The sequence below is a fragment of the Bos indicus genome, chromosome 16 (genome assembly GCF_029378745.1).
Source record: "Bos indicus isolate NIAB-ARS_2022 breed Sahiwal x Tharparkar chromosome 16, NIAB-ARS_B.indTharparkar_mat_pri_1.0, whole genome shotgun sequence".
Taxonomy (NCBI): domain Eukaryota; kingdom Metazoa; phylum Chordata; class Mammalia; order Artiodactyla; family Bovidae; genus Bos; species Bos indicus.
The window spans coordinates 30,550,533-30,565,118 of record NC_091775.1 but is presented as its reverse complement, the minus strand read 5'-3'; the positions used below and the strand labels follow the sequence as shown (position 1 = coordinate 30,565,118).

Sequence of the window (14,586 nt, the reverse complement as noted above, 5' to 3'; positions counted from 1 at the left end):
GGTGTGTGGGAGACCCCCCTGAAGTTGGGCATGTGAGGGATGCAAGGGCTGCCAGGGATGGGAGTTAGGGCAGGAGCCCCAGGTCTGTCCCCTGATTGGGATCCAAGCCTGGATGAACCTCTTGGCCCCTGGGAGCTGCTCAGGGAATGAAAGGTGCCCTGGGAGGCTCCTGCTATGCAGTAAAGTGCTAAGTAAGCACTCAGGGCCCCAGTTGACAGAGAGGCATGGGGATGGGTGATGAGTCAATCTGTTTATGAAAATCACACATACCGACAGACGTCAGGATGACCCGGGGGACAGCTGCACTCTGATAGCTGACAAGTCTTGCTCATACTTGGGGGTTCACTGGTGTGTCTTTCTGGCAACCCATTTCCTGTGCCTCCAGCAGTCTGCACGTGAACAGATGCATGACCGCCTCACTGAGACAGGCCTCTACCCAGAACAGCCCTGGTCGGGAGAGGGAGGCTGGGTGACTCAGAGCTCTGCCTCAGCTCTGTTGGGCAGGGCCGCCGCAGTCGGGTTCCGAGCCTCTGCAAGCCCGCCTTCCTATTTGCTGAGCGCCACTCAGCCACAGGCAAATCAGCGTCATCTGTTAGAAACATGAATTGCAGCCATGTGTCTTGCTTGGAAATATTTTCTAAATATAGCTAAATATTTGATACTGCACATGATTTGTTCTCATGTGGTATTCACGCTCTTCCTGAAAAGTTTGCTTGTTAGAAATGCCTTTGGTGGGAGTTCCCCCAAAATCTGACTTTGGCATCAGTCCAGAATATCCCCTTTTGACCAACACCCTTACAAGTGCTTCCTGGGGTCTCAGAAACTACTTAAACAGTAGTTTTTAATTTGTGAATGTTCTTCCCTAGAGAAGAAAACTTTTATCAAGCTGAGGAGTGAGGAGTTCTTGTCTCTTCTAGTAATACTATGTACACAGTAGGATCCTCAGGTTCTTAAGTTTATAACCAGAAGATTTCAGTCTCAGAGCATCTTTGAGAGAATACAGGGAATCTCTGAGCTGCTAACACAGGAGAAGCTTGTTTGCATAAGCAGTGCTGTTCTGCTTGTGAGCACTGGAGGAAGAGAAGAGGACATTCTCCATTCTTCCACATTTTGCAGAAAACTTCCTCTCCGATTCCTGGCCTTTTAAATGTCATCTTCTAGAAAGGAGAAGGGGCTTCCCAGGTGGCGCTCATGGTAAAGAACCCACCTGCCAATGCAGAAGACAGACGTCAGAGACTCAGGTGCGATCCCTGGATTGGGAAGATCCCCTGGAGGAGGGCATGGCAATCCACTTCAGTGTTTTTGCCTGGAGAAATCCTATGGACAGAGGAGCCTGATAGGCTACAGGCCACAGGGTCACACAGAGTCAGACGTGACTGAAGCGACGTAGCACGCGGAAAGGAGAAGGGGGCAACAGAGGATGAGATGGTTAGATGGCATCATTGACTCAATGGACATGAATCTGAGCAAACTCTGGGAGATAGTGAAGGACAGGGGAGCCTGGCGTGCTTTAGTCCATGGGTTGCAAAGAGTCAAACACGACTCAGCAAGTGAATGACAGCAAAGCATGGGGAGAAGAAGTCTGTTTCCAGTGGGCCACCTGTCAGAGCTGCCTGGAGCCTGTTGCCTGGCAATAGGCAGAGTGACTTCTTTCACATCTTGGGTCCCTGGGGGAAGACTGGGGTGGTGAGAGGGGAGGGTCACCAGTAAATAGAGGAACTGCTGGTAGTTGCTGGGCAAGGCTGCCTCTCATACCCATCCTAGAAGGGCCCCTGGGAGTTCTGGACTTCCAGGAAGTCTCTGCTTAAGGAAAGAGTCGATCTGTTTCTGGGGACCTGCTGCCTGATGTCTGTGGCCTTCATCCTCTGCACTTTCCTCTTGGAAAGGTGGCCTCCGAAGGCCAGGGCTGGGGTAGAGAAGGAGGTGATCAGACCCTGCTGAGCCAGTGCAGAACCCCCTTCCATGTGCTTCATCCCATGGACGGGCTCCTGTCCTCAGGAGGCTTGCAGACCAGACCGGACACATGAGAGGTTTGCAGTACTCACCTCTACTGAGCGCTTCTTCTGTAGCAGGTACTGCATAGAGAGACTTTAATCCTGAAAATAACCCTGCCAGGTAGGTGGTATTCCCATTTTAAAAATAAGGAGGAAACTGAAGCTCAGAGAGGTTTGGTAACTTGCCTAATACCACCAGCCAGGAATAACAGGATCTAAACCTGGGTTTATCTGGCTATAATGGTACATGTTACAGATGACCAATGAAGCAGCCTAGCAGAGGGATGGACAGCTTGGACCCTGAAGCCAGACTGCCTGGGTTCAAATCTTAGCTTTGCCAGTTACCATTTGTAATTGGGCAAGTTGCATTCTTGGGCAAGTTGCTTAATCTGTTTCTCAGTTTCACCATCTGTAAAATGGGCTAATGAAATGACCTAGGTGACAGGTTGAGACACTTGTATTATGTATACGTAATACTTACAAAGCATTTAGCATTGTGTCTAGCTGTAGTAAACACTCGAGCACACATGCATGCATGCTCAGTCATATCTGACTCTTTGCAACCCCATGGACTGTAGCCCCCCAGCCTCCTCTGTCCATGGGATTTTCTGGGGAAGAGTACTGGAGTGGGTTGCCATTTCCTCCTCCAGGGGATCTTCTCCACCCAGGGATCGAACTAGCATCTCCTGTGTCTCCCGCGTTGGCAGGAGGATTCTTTTGCCACTGCCTGCCCAGAAGCTGAGATGGAGGGTCTGGGCTGAAGGAGGTCTGTTGGAGCTGTGGTTGTCCTGACTGGTCCCTGTGAGGAAGTGGCTCTGGGAGGGGCACTGGGGGTACTCAGCCTTCAGTGCCAATTGTCTGTTGACCAGTAAAGACCTCAGTAAATTTCCACCCTCTGCAACTTGGCCTTGTTTTTTGCATTTTAACCAAAGTAAAAATAAAATCTCTGGGGAGGGGTGGACGAGGCGACGGGAGGGAAGGGACCTGTGTGTTGCCGGGCGGCCCCCACCAGCTGGGCAGGGCCCCGGGTGCCCTTTCCCAGAGGAAAGGCTGAACCTTTCTGTCCTGTGAGCTTTGTCCACTAGGAAGTCAGCTGCTAGAAGCTGCTACCCCCACCCCCAGGGCTCTTCCCCGGCCCCCTGACTACTCCCTGCTTCCTGCAATTGTTGGCTCCCCCAGGCCTCTGCTTCTGCGGCCCCACAGACTCCTGGTGGGAGAGGTGGGCTAGGCCCCTGCGCACCAAAGCATTTCCTATGCTTTCAGCTGCTTCCCCCTCCCCGTCTTGCCTCTTTCCTCTAGCGCTCCATTATTTTTAGTTCTTAAGAGGATGAAGTCCAGGAGGGAGGAGGAAGGAGGAGCCAAGCCCGTGACCTTCTCAATCAGAGATGGAGCATTTGCTGGGGCTGCCTGGTAGGGAGTGTTCGGAGCATTTCCATTTTGGGTGAAGGATACCTCCATTCCTGGGTAACAACAACAAAAAAAAGGCTGATTTGGCAAGATTGTAAGCCCCTTGATTGCCAGCTTCTGTAAAGTTAGGAAGAGGGGAGGAGGGTGGATCTGAAAGAATTATTGGTAGAAGTGCTTTCTTCATGAACCAGAGTGAAAGAACATCCTCCAGACCCTGATGAGTGTGTGTGAAAAGGCCCCTGGGTCCGGCTCCGCTGTGCTGGAGCCTGGCGGTGTGTAGTGAACCCCAGGCAGATTGGACAGGAAATCCCCATAAGTATGCCCCCTGGAGATGTCTCTGGAAAGATCCAAGCTCAAGCATGTGAGTGTAAAGAGGTAGGAGCTGGTTTAGATCTGTTTCAGGTCCTATGGGACTTCCCCAGTGGCTCAGTGGTAAAGAATCTGCCTTCAGTGCAGGAGCCACAGGAGACGCAGGTTCGATCCCTGGGTCAGGAAGATCCCGTGGCGGAGGGCACTGCAACCCACTCCAGTATTCTTGCCTGGAGTATCCCATGGACAGAGGAGCTTGGCGGGCTACAGTCCATAGGGCTGCAAAGAATCGGACACGACTGAAGCGACTTAGCATGCGTGCATGTAGTTCCTAAGAGGTGGGATATAGCAGAGCCTCAGCCCTTGCCGTGTGGCTGGGTCTGTAAACTTTGCTCATCCGTCACATGGCTGGTTGTATCGTACTCCACTCTGTCCAGCCTGGGGCGCATCTAGCAATGAGAGGACACACTCCCGGTTCTCCAGAAGCATACCCTCTGATGGGAGACACAGTACAGCCCAAAAGAATCCCTCTCAAAGAAGCTCTCAAAACCTATCCTGCTGGGAGGAGGCTTCCTGGAATGGTGTGTCACTGGTCTAAGCTTTATGGAGAAGATAGGGCCGGCTCACAGATTCTAGCACTATCGGCTGGAGCCACAGGTCAAATGTGGATCAAGGAAAGGAGGACAGAAAGCTTTGCAGGCAGAGCACCTGCATGGGCGAGGACCTGGGGCTGGAGCAGTTGTGGGACGAGAAGATGGCCCAGGGGAATCAGAGAGGATGGTGAGGAGCCTGAGTGTAGGCAAGGAGGGCGCACAGGCATCTGGGGCGGCCGCGTGTGCCTGTGGGGCCTTGATCCTGCCTGCAGGTGTTAGGAAGTGCTCGCTGGGACCTGCCCTGGCCAGCTGGGCCTGGGCAGCCTTGTCAGGCAGGGACTTTGGGTGATGGTCGAGGAGGGAGAGGGGCCGTGAGGGCCGACCCCTGTGTGCCACACCAGGTACTACCCTTTTCCCCGAATCTGGGCTTCCGGTTGCAACAAGACAAAGGCCATTGCTCAGGAGAGAACAGCTGGGCCACTGCTCAGGGTTTTCCTGGCTTTGGCTAGAACATGCCACTAGGAGCTGACCGACTGAGGTGGACATCCCTCAGAGAGGGCCAGGCCAAGCTGCACACTCCAGTCGGGAGCCCTGGGTCCTGAGCAGCTCCTGCCCTCCAGACCCAGAGCAGAGCAGCCCTCGAAACTGACCAGGAGTGGGGAGGACAGAGCACTCCCCCTGAGAACACGGAGCCAGAGCCCACCTCTCGAGTGCACAGGAACCAGGGGGTCCGGGCCTGCTGAGGCTGGTGAGGACCGGCTCTTCTCGTTCTCCAGCCCTAGAGCAGCCGTTGGTTCTGGGGGAGGTGCTCCACCCACCCCACCCCTCAGCGTGATTCTCACCCTCTGCTGTGGGATTTTTGCAGGACAGGTGAGGAAAGGGCATGCCAGGCACAGCCCCTGTGAAAGGTGTTCTGAACCACCCAGCATGTGGGAACATCATGTAGGGGCGGGAGCGGGGTACAGATTAAACTCAGCACTACTCGGATCTTTCTCAAAAAGTGTTTTTGCATTTGGCTTTTAGGGGAGTTTTCTTGTTTGTTAAAGGAGGAAGATGGTTAGTCTTCAAATCCAGATTCTTATTTTTAGCCGGAGCTACCTGCCCTGCCAAGTCCTTGGGCTTCATTTTTCCGATCCTTGGTGTCTAGGTTTTGAAAGGCCTTCCCTCCTCCCCTCCAGGCTCCCGGCTCCCTTTGGCAGGGGCAGGTTTCGCTTTTGGCCCCAGCCAGGTTTCTAACCAGGGCTTCGGGACGGAGCTATTGAGCCAGGGGCCCCTACCTGCCTGGGCCTGCACCCAGCTGCCGTCACAGGCAGGCTCTGCCAGGGCGAATACAATGAACAAAGTTGGCTGGCCTCAGCTCTGCAGCCTGGGAGAAGCACAGGCTTTTCCCCAGCGGAGGAAAGAATGATCACTAGGGAAACCCAAGCTGCTTTTTTAGAAAGACCAAAAGAAGAAAAGAAAGAAGAAAAACGCATTTTTTCCAAACAAGGACAACTCAATGCTTTTCTCTCAGACTTCTGCAAGAGCAGGACAAAGGCACTGACACAGAGCGAACCTCCCGGGGCAGGGGCGTCTTCACCCGCTCTCAGTGCTTTGTCACTGCCTTCCCGCAGTGTCAGGGAGGCTGTTCTGGGAACAGCTTGGAAAGGAGGGCAAGGCAGGTCTTTATTCAGACCCACTCCATCTGAAAGGTCACTCTTCTGACAAAGCACTTGCTGTTTATCCGAGACTATTTTTTAACTGGAGGAGAGACGATGGGGGCCCAGTTATCCTGTTGGCTGAAACAAAACAAGATCCTTGGAGCACACCAGGAAGCTGTGTGACCTTGGGCAAGTTACTTAACCTCTCTGAACATGTTTCACCATTTGCATAATGGTGATAACTGGATGCATGTAGTGAGTGAGGATTACATGAAATATTAGCATGGTACCTAGTGACATGTTAGGCATTTAATAGGTGATTTCTCTGCCTCTTTTCCCAGACAAGCCAGGTTATCATCACTAACCAACACACATATGCACAGGCATACTTGTATGCACACGTGTGCAGCAAGGCAAAGGATTTTGGCAGTATTGCTTTGGAGAGACATGGGATACAGAGATAATTTCCCTTTTCTGATATTTTAGAGATTTCCCTTCATCTCTTTCACTCAGGGGAAAAAAAAAAAGGATACTCTTTATAATTATCTGAAAATAAAAATTAGCCAGGTGATCTACTTAAATGAAAAGGGAAGTGCTGGAGGAGACAGTAGCATATTAAGGGAACAACTCAGGTGAGAAAGGGGTTAAGGAGAGTGTGTAAACCCCAGTACAAAATGAAATCCGTTGAGCAGGCCCACTGTTTATTATTTTCTTCACTGGAGCCTAGCAGAGTTACACATGTGTGAAATGGGGTTCTTTGGGAAGCTCTTCTTTCTCTTTTTAGCAATATTACTGACTTTCTGAACCAGAAACTGCTGTCAAGACACCTGGGCGCTGGCCACCTCTGCTGTCCCTGAGTCATGGAGCTCGGAGGCCATGGGAGCCTCCCTGCGGGTTCCCAGCTGCCTCGAACATCCAAAGGGAAGCGTTGTAAGCAATTAATCACACAATTAGCTCATCTTCTTGCCACTGGCAATGATTGACCCTCTAGAAGTGCCCGATGGATTTTTTGCCAGTCTCTTACGCCTCGGAGGAGAAAACCATTCAATTTTTTTAAAAAAGGAAAGAAAGATAAAAGCTTGTACACAGAAGTACAAAGTGAACATCTAAGGTTCACCTGTTCAATGACCGTATACAGAGCACCCATGTATATATGTTACCGCTTCTTCAGTTCTCTCTCTAACCTGGTGGGGTGGCCAGTGGGAGGTTATCATGTCCAGTTTACAGATGAGAACACTGAGGCAGGAGAGGTTCAAAGACTTGCTCACAGCTGCAGCTGGGAAGCGGCAGAGCAAGGGATCATTCTAGCTCCAAAACCTAGGTTGTGTGCCTTCTGGAAACAAAATCCAATGCTGTGGCCTGCCTCAGAGAAAGAGGACTTTGGACAGACTCGAGGTGGAGGGGGGGAGTACAGAGAATCTGCAGGGCGGAAACGCTGCAGGCCTGGCAGGGCCAGCGGGAAGGGAAGCTGCAGAAAGGCCGGCTGCCGTGGACGAAGTGGGGTTGTGAGGAGCTGTCTTGAAGAGGCCTGCTTGTCAGAGACAGTCCAGGCTCCGCTGGGGCTGTTAGGAGGGGAGCAGAGCCCGCAGAGGCCTGCAACTTCATCTCGCTTCGAGCGATTTTGACCAGGTTCCTGATGGGTGACGTTGGATGTGGTCGCCGTCCTGCTGAGCCATGGGGGACCCCTCACAGCTGCAGGCCTCACTAATGGTGGTGATCTCTCCGGGGACCCTCTCAGCAAGCACTGGCTGAGTATCTGCTGGGGCCAGGTGCAGGGGCTCCTGGGTCTCTGGAGGGTTATACTCACCCAGAGCAGAAGTGGGGAGCAGGTGTGCCCAGAGCACCTTGGGAGCACCCTGCTCAAACAGAGGAAGGGCTTCTGGGGAAAGGGGTCTCTGAGCTGCCTAGGGGTTAGCGGAGTCCTTTGCCTCTGTACCCATGCTTATGAAAAATCCCTGGTGGCTGAAAGTGTTGAGGGCGGGTAGGGAGGGATTTAAGGAGCCAGGAGTTGCCTGGAGAATCTCAACAGTCCTGAGAGAAGGTGTGTTTGTGTGTGTGTATGCTTAGTGGCTCAGTCGTGTCTGACTCTTTGTGACCCTATGACTGTAGCCCTCCAGGCTCCTCTGTCCATGGGATTCTTCAGGTAACTGGAGTGGGTTGCCATTCCCTTCTCCAGGGGATCTTCCCAACCCAGGGATTGAATCCAGGTCTCCTGCATTGCAGGCAGATTATTCACCATCTGAGCCACCAGCAAGGCCCGAAGGTGTGTTTAGTGAGCTGCAGATGCCGCCTTGTGTGGGTGGGGGAGGGGCACCAGGCCTGGAAACCTCCTACTACGTGTGAGACAGTCCTCTAGCAAAGGGGCATCTGCACCCCCAGGACACTACCCCTTTTTCCTCCACCCATCCCAACTTTTGTGGAGAGACACAGCGTTGGTTTGGAGGGGCAGGCGGTGGCTCGAAAGAAGACAGGAAGCAGGCCCCGGACGGCAGTGTGGGCTGAGCTGAGGAGAAGATGGTATTGACCCTGGGCAGCCCGCCCTCCTGTTGTGGGGGCTGGATCGGCTCCGACGACACTGCCGGGCCCACTCCCTACTCAGTGGACGAGAAAGGTCACGAGCAAGGGCAGAGCAAGGCCAGGCCCTGAGGAATGTGCAGAGGGTGAATGAGGGGAGAGCTGAGGACATCATTCCCCTTCTGCGATTTTTGGGATGTACTACTGGGAGCCCCCCAAGGAGAACCTTAAGCACCTTCAATCTCCAGCCCTCCCCTCCCAGCAGTCTGTGGTCATCGGCAGAGAGGGAGTAAGTCAGGAGCCGAAAGGCCTTGCAACCCCCGAGTCACCTGCTGCCACTTAGCAGCAGGGCTCTTTTCCACCCCGGGAGGCAGGGCCGGCTTCCCGGGGGAGTGAGAGCATGCAGCCCCTGAGGGCCCTCAAAGGGGCCCCACGCTTGGTGCATGCCGTGCCTCCCCATCCTGATATTCTTAACAAGTTCTGGGCCTGGGGCCCGAATTTTGCTTTGCTCTGGGCCCTGTGTATCATGCAGCTGATCCTGACAGCAGCTGAAGCATCCTGTGGGTAGGGTGGCTGGAGGCCCCCTCACGCCCTAGCCTCGGCTCCGGATCCCTGCTTTCCCTCCTTCGTCTTTCTCCTCATCTCCACCAGTCCTTTTTGCCTGTTTGATGGCCCAGCTTTGAGGTCATCCGTTTAGTCCTTTCATTTGTCTTAAGGCAATGTTCCACGCAGCACGAGGCAGATAACTGGTTGGGGGAGCCAGCCGGAAGGTGGCGTTTGCCCAGGAGCCATTAGCATCATTGGGAAGCTTGGAGTCTGGTTAAGATAAACACAGAATCAGAGACGCTGCCCAGGCTTCCTCCCTGGGGCCCCGGCAGCCCCACCGGCCAGTGGATCGTTTCCGCGTTGGGCTCTCAAGGGCTCCGGGTGATTCGAGTCCAGGCCAGAGTGGGGGTGAGGAGCAGCTTTCCTGGCCAGGGCTACCCCGGGCACTCTGAGGCTCCATGTGCTGGGTGGAGGGGTCGCCTCTAGAGAGTAAACTCACATCTGCCCTGAGGCCTGGAATCTTCAGGCAAAGATGCGGAGGGAAAAGTGAGACAGAATGTGTTAGTCCCCAAGCCTTCCAAAAGCACCTAGTGGCTGGAGAGGGCTCTGCTCATGCTTGCCAGGTTCTGAAACTCCCTTTCCGGGTGACTTCTGTCACCTCAAGCTTGAAGAGGGTTGGGGTTTTGTTGTTGTTGGGTGTTTTTTTTTTTTTTTCTCCCACTGCAATCCCTCTCTCCACATTCTCTGAATATTTGAGCTCCCGTCAAGTCAGGTATGAAGGGAGGGAACCAGCCAAAGCAGTGTCAGAGCACCACATATCTCTTGAGTCTTAAAGGACCAGCCTCTGCCCGCTGGGGCTGGCTGTTTTCTGATCCTCCTGAACTACTCTGAGAGCGTTAGGGTTCTGTGCCTTTTCCCGTGCAGCCAGAGTAGAGAACAAGACCCCACCTCTCACAGAGCAAGGTCAGGGCTGTAGCAAACGTCAGCAGAAGGCCCTCCTGTCCTGCATGCAGGTAAGAAAACAGAGCAAAACCCAGACCAGTGCTTATTTAGCCCAGGCGTGCAGGCAGTCATCTAGGGATCTGTGGAGCCAGGTGATCCAAGCCTACGAAAAACCTTACTTCCGGTCTGCAGTTGACTTACATCCAGCACAGAATCAAGGTGAGAGATGTGCACCTCCGCCCCACCCCCCGCCCCCCTGCCATCCTGCTTGACAGGCCATCAGCTTTGTGGGGCTTGCTTTCCCCTTGGAATGCCACCCAAGAACATCCCCAGTGCAGGATCCCAGCCACAGTCTAGGAACGATTGGTCTGATCTGACTCATGGGCGAGCCCAGTGTCACCTGGTGGCTAAGCTGGAAGTGGTTCCTGCCCAGCTCCAGAGTGAGACCTGTCTGGGGTTTTGGTGGTCAGTCGTGGAGCATCTCCCAAAGACTCTGGGCCCCTCTGCTGAAGAAGCAGCCTGAACACCTCTTCCCCCTGAGCAGCGTCGTGCCCTGGCTGCCCAGGGGAACTGCCGTGAAGAACCGTCCTTCCCGCCCGGTTTTCTGTCCCCGTCACCTCGTCCAGCATGCTCTGGGCTGGGAGGGGCCCTGCTTGTGGATAGACACCGCTGTTGGTATCTTGGTGTGGGGTTCCCAGGATGAACTGGCACCTGCGGCTGGGGGAAGAGTGGAATGACTGGGAAGCAATTCAACTGGTAAGATTCTTCATTTTCCAGAGGTGGACTCCTGTCCACCATGGGGCTCTTTGAAGATGAGAAATGCGGCCGTAAAGGGCCCAGCCCAGCTCCTGTCACATAGTGAGAGCCCATAAGCGATGAGTCAGTGCTGAGGGAGGCTGGCGCCCATCCTGTTGCACGTCTAGGGAAATGAGCCCTCCTGGTGAGATGACAGACGATGCCAGCTTGCAGGCAGTTTCTGAGAGCCATCCCCTTTGCTCTGTCATGCTCAGCAGACTGGAGGGGAACACCCCAGCTTATCCATTTAGTTAAGCCGGTTCCACACCTGCATGTGAGTAAGGAGTACATCAGAGCTGAGCTTGCCTGAGTCAGCTAGCCGACTCCTCAGATTGACATGTGAGGATCCTGCCGCCCAGAGAGGTCAAGGGGGCGTGTCAGCCAGGTGGAGCTTCGGGGGCATTCCAGGGAGGGTCAGCGGAGGGTGTCCAGATAGCCCTGGTGACTGGGAGGTGATGGAGGACCGGAGCCAGCGAGATCAGCAGGCAGCCAGTCCTGCCCTGGAGGAGGGACCAGGCACCCTCGGCCACACCACTTTCAAGGCCTGTGAGGGCTGCCTGTGTGTCTGACATAGCTGGGCTCAAGAAGCTTGAGACCTGGGGCTGTGGTCTGATTCCAGTGGCTGATGCTCTTGAGGCTCTCCCCGGATAGAAAAGATGATCTCCTCCTCAAGATGGAATTCTTCCAGATTGTCGGGCTGTTCTCCTGTCTTGCTGGCCTCCTGTCTTGGGTCGGGGCAGAGGCCTGGCCTCCACTTCTGAGAACTGTGGCTTCCTCCAGCGAGGGGCTCGGAGGGAGACTGCTAGCCCCCACCTGCCTTCTGGAACTGGCTGCCTGGGACATGGCTTCTACCTGGAGCAGGTGGTCCCTGGATGGGTGCTGGGGTCTCCGGCATCATCATAGGCGAACCGATTCTCTGCGACCTCCCACCTTTCTGTTTCTCTCTGCTTCTATGGGCTAGGGGTCGGGGGCCATGATCACCCTGCAGCCTCCTTTCCTGGGCCTGGACCGGGATCTGCTTTTCTGTTTAGTGTTTGGCAGCGACCTTAGGCACGGCCTGGGTGCTGCTATTTAAAACCACAGGAAAATCCCCTGCATGCTGCTGCCAGCGCAGTTGAGAAATCCCCTGGTGTGCACACCCGGCCCAGTGGAATATTCCACCTTGGAAGGGGCGGGCTCTCTGGCCTTGGCCACGTGGGGCCCATTTTCACGTTGAAGAATTGCTTCCTTGTGGAGGAGGTGTGGGAAAAGGGAAGCTACCCAGAAAAAGGTCTCGTTTACTCAGAGCTCGGCCATGCTGGGAGGCTCTTGGGTCCCATAAGCCATTTGAGGACCCCTGCCCTGGAGCACCCTTCTCCTTTTCAGACCCCTGGACCTAGAGGTTTCACAGCTCAGATGCCTCCGCTGGGCTGGACCTGGCTTTTCTCAGCCAGCATCAGTTCCCTCCTGCCTCCTGCGTCCCAGGCCCCCTGCCCAGTGGGTCCCAGTGGGTCCCCAAAGAGCTGCATCCCAACTGGGTGGGTCTGGCCCAGCCCCAGCTCGATGGCCTTTATTCTTTAGTAAACTTATCTCCAGACTGACTATTCCTGGGGTGACTTCAAGGACACTCTTCCTTGAACTCAGACCACTAAGACTCTTCTACAAACACCTCTGTGCCCTGTGAGCTCCTAATGGCTTTACCTCCTGGGACCAAAGGAAGCTATGTGTTATTCCCATTTTACAGGTAAGATAATAAGGCCTCAGGAAGGGTCCTACATGTCCCAGGTCAGTGAGGAGTGGATGGAGCCAGGACTCAGGCCCAGGGCAGCCTGTCTCCCCCACACCGCAGTTCCCTGAGTCCAACCATTTCAGCCCGGCATCCAGAGCCGGTCTTGCCTACTCGCGCTTATCAACCACTGCTTCCAGCTCTCGTTCCCACCACACATGGCCCAGTTGCTCTAAACCCCGGTCCTGGGCCTCTGTTCCCACAGGCCCTGCTGCCTGCAGGAGTCTTCTGCCCCCTCGAGTCTGCCCTCAGACCGCCTCTGGGGGTCAGCCTTCCTTCCCAGCAGGCCTCAGGCATCACCCCACCCCCAGCCCCACCCCGGCAGCCGACACTCCTCCCTGGGTCTTCTGCTGTCACTACATCTGCAAATCGGGGCCTCTCGTCTTTCTCTGAGGGGCCCTTGATCTTGGAATGTGAGAGGGGTTGTTTTTCAGAGTTCTAGAGTGTCCACATTGAGAAGGTGAGGGCACCCCACTCCAATACTCTAGCCTGGGAAAAATCCCATGGACGGAGGAGCCTGGTAGGCTGCAGTCCATGGGGTTGCGAAGAGTCGGACATGACTGAGCGACTTCACTTTCACTTTTCATTTTCATGCATTGGAGAAGGAAATGGCAACCCACTCCAGTGTTCTTGCCTGGGGAATCCCAGAGATGAGGGAGCCTGGTGGGCTGCCGTCTATGGGGTTGCACAGAATCGGACACGACTGAAGTGACTTAGGAGCAGCAGCAGCAGCAGAGTGTCCACAGGACCAAAGAGCATGGGGGACCAGTTGTCCATCTCTCCCTAGACAGATGAGAAAACTGAGGCCCCAAGAGGGTTTGTGAAGAAGGGCAGTGTGGGGGGACTTCCCTGGTGGTCCAGTGGTTAAGAACCCAACTCTCAGTATGAGAGATGCAGGTTCAATCCCTGGTCAGGGAACTAAGATCCCACATGCCATGGAGCAACTAAGCCTGCAAGGCCAAAAACAAAAGTCAGTGTGGGTTTAGTCGACCTCTTATGGGGGAGTGGTATAGGACGGGGTCAGCTTAGCCCTGGTTGGAGAACACTGTGCCTTCCCCCGCCTCCAACCTGGCTCTGAACCTGTCGGATCCTCGTCCCCTCTGAGCTCTGTTGCAGGAGTGTGATCAGAAGATGGTGACCACTATGCGCTTTGCTTTTGGACCCACCTAAACGTCTTCCCCCTGGGTCGAACACACCATCACTTGATTGGTTGTCTCATGTAACTAGATTTTCCCATTGCTGCCCTCATGCATTGTCTGCCCTGAGTATTTATGCAGCCTTCTGGGTCTTAGATAAGAAACACTGGCTTTCCTTAGCCTTCTTTGGTGATCTCCATCAGAAAGACCTAGAAAAAACACCCTTGTCGATGAGGCCAGCCCTTTGTCACGTGGCCTGGCAGAGCACTGCCCTCACTTAAGGATAGAGTAGGTCTTGACGGTAGAGCGAGGGTTTCTGGGATGGGGCAAACATTGCCAGGTTCATGTAGGGAAGAATTTTTCTCCTTAAACAGATTTTAACTTGAAAACTTGATGACAGAAGTAGCTGAGTCTCACCACGGAGAAAAAAACAAAGGAGACCAATTTAACCTTGATTTACCCTTGGGGAGTCCATTCAGCATGCTTTGGGTGGCTGCTGGCAGACGGTTCAGGACAGGAAAGGAGGAGCTGCCTCTCCAGGGTGCCCTGTCCAGGCAGGACCCCCTCTTCTGCAGAATTCCCAGCTTCCCCTTCCCAGCACAGAGTCTTGGGTTTACTGTCTGTGGTTTTGCTGGTTCAGGGATCCACTTCTCAGGAACTTGAAATGCTTCTCAGTTCACTTCTCATCACCCGCTTCAGGGGCTCAAGACACTTGATCTTCATGTCTACAACCCATTCTTATTAAAGTTCACTTAGGGATATTTTTATACAGAGAAATGTTTATTGCTGGGGATAAAAAGGATTTTTTAAAAAAGTAGTCATGTAGGTGAGGGTTTAAATGTTGCTGTGTTACTTACTTGTCTGAGGCTGGGGTTCTGCAAATCGAAACGACAATGATTGCCATGCTTGCTGAGAAAATAAAGTAAGGTGCTCAATAAAGGTTAG

At 54.0% G+C, this 14,586-nt stretch overlaps 1 protein-coding gene across 1 annotated transcript in view; it reads left to right on the top strand.

Moving 5' to 3' along the window:
• Positions 1-14,586, top strand: part of ITPKB (inositol-trisphosphate 3-kinase B) — a 105,092-nt gene that overhangs the window by 75,397 nt on the left and 15,109 nt on the right. The window lies entirely within an intron of this gene.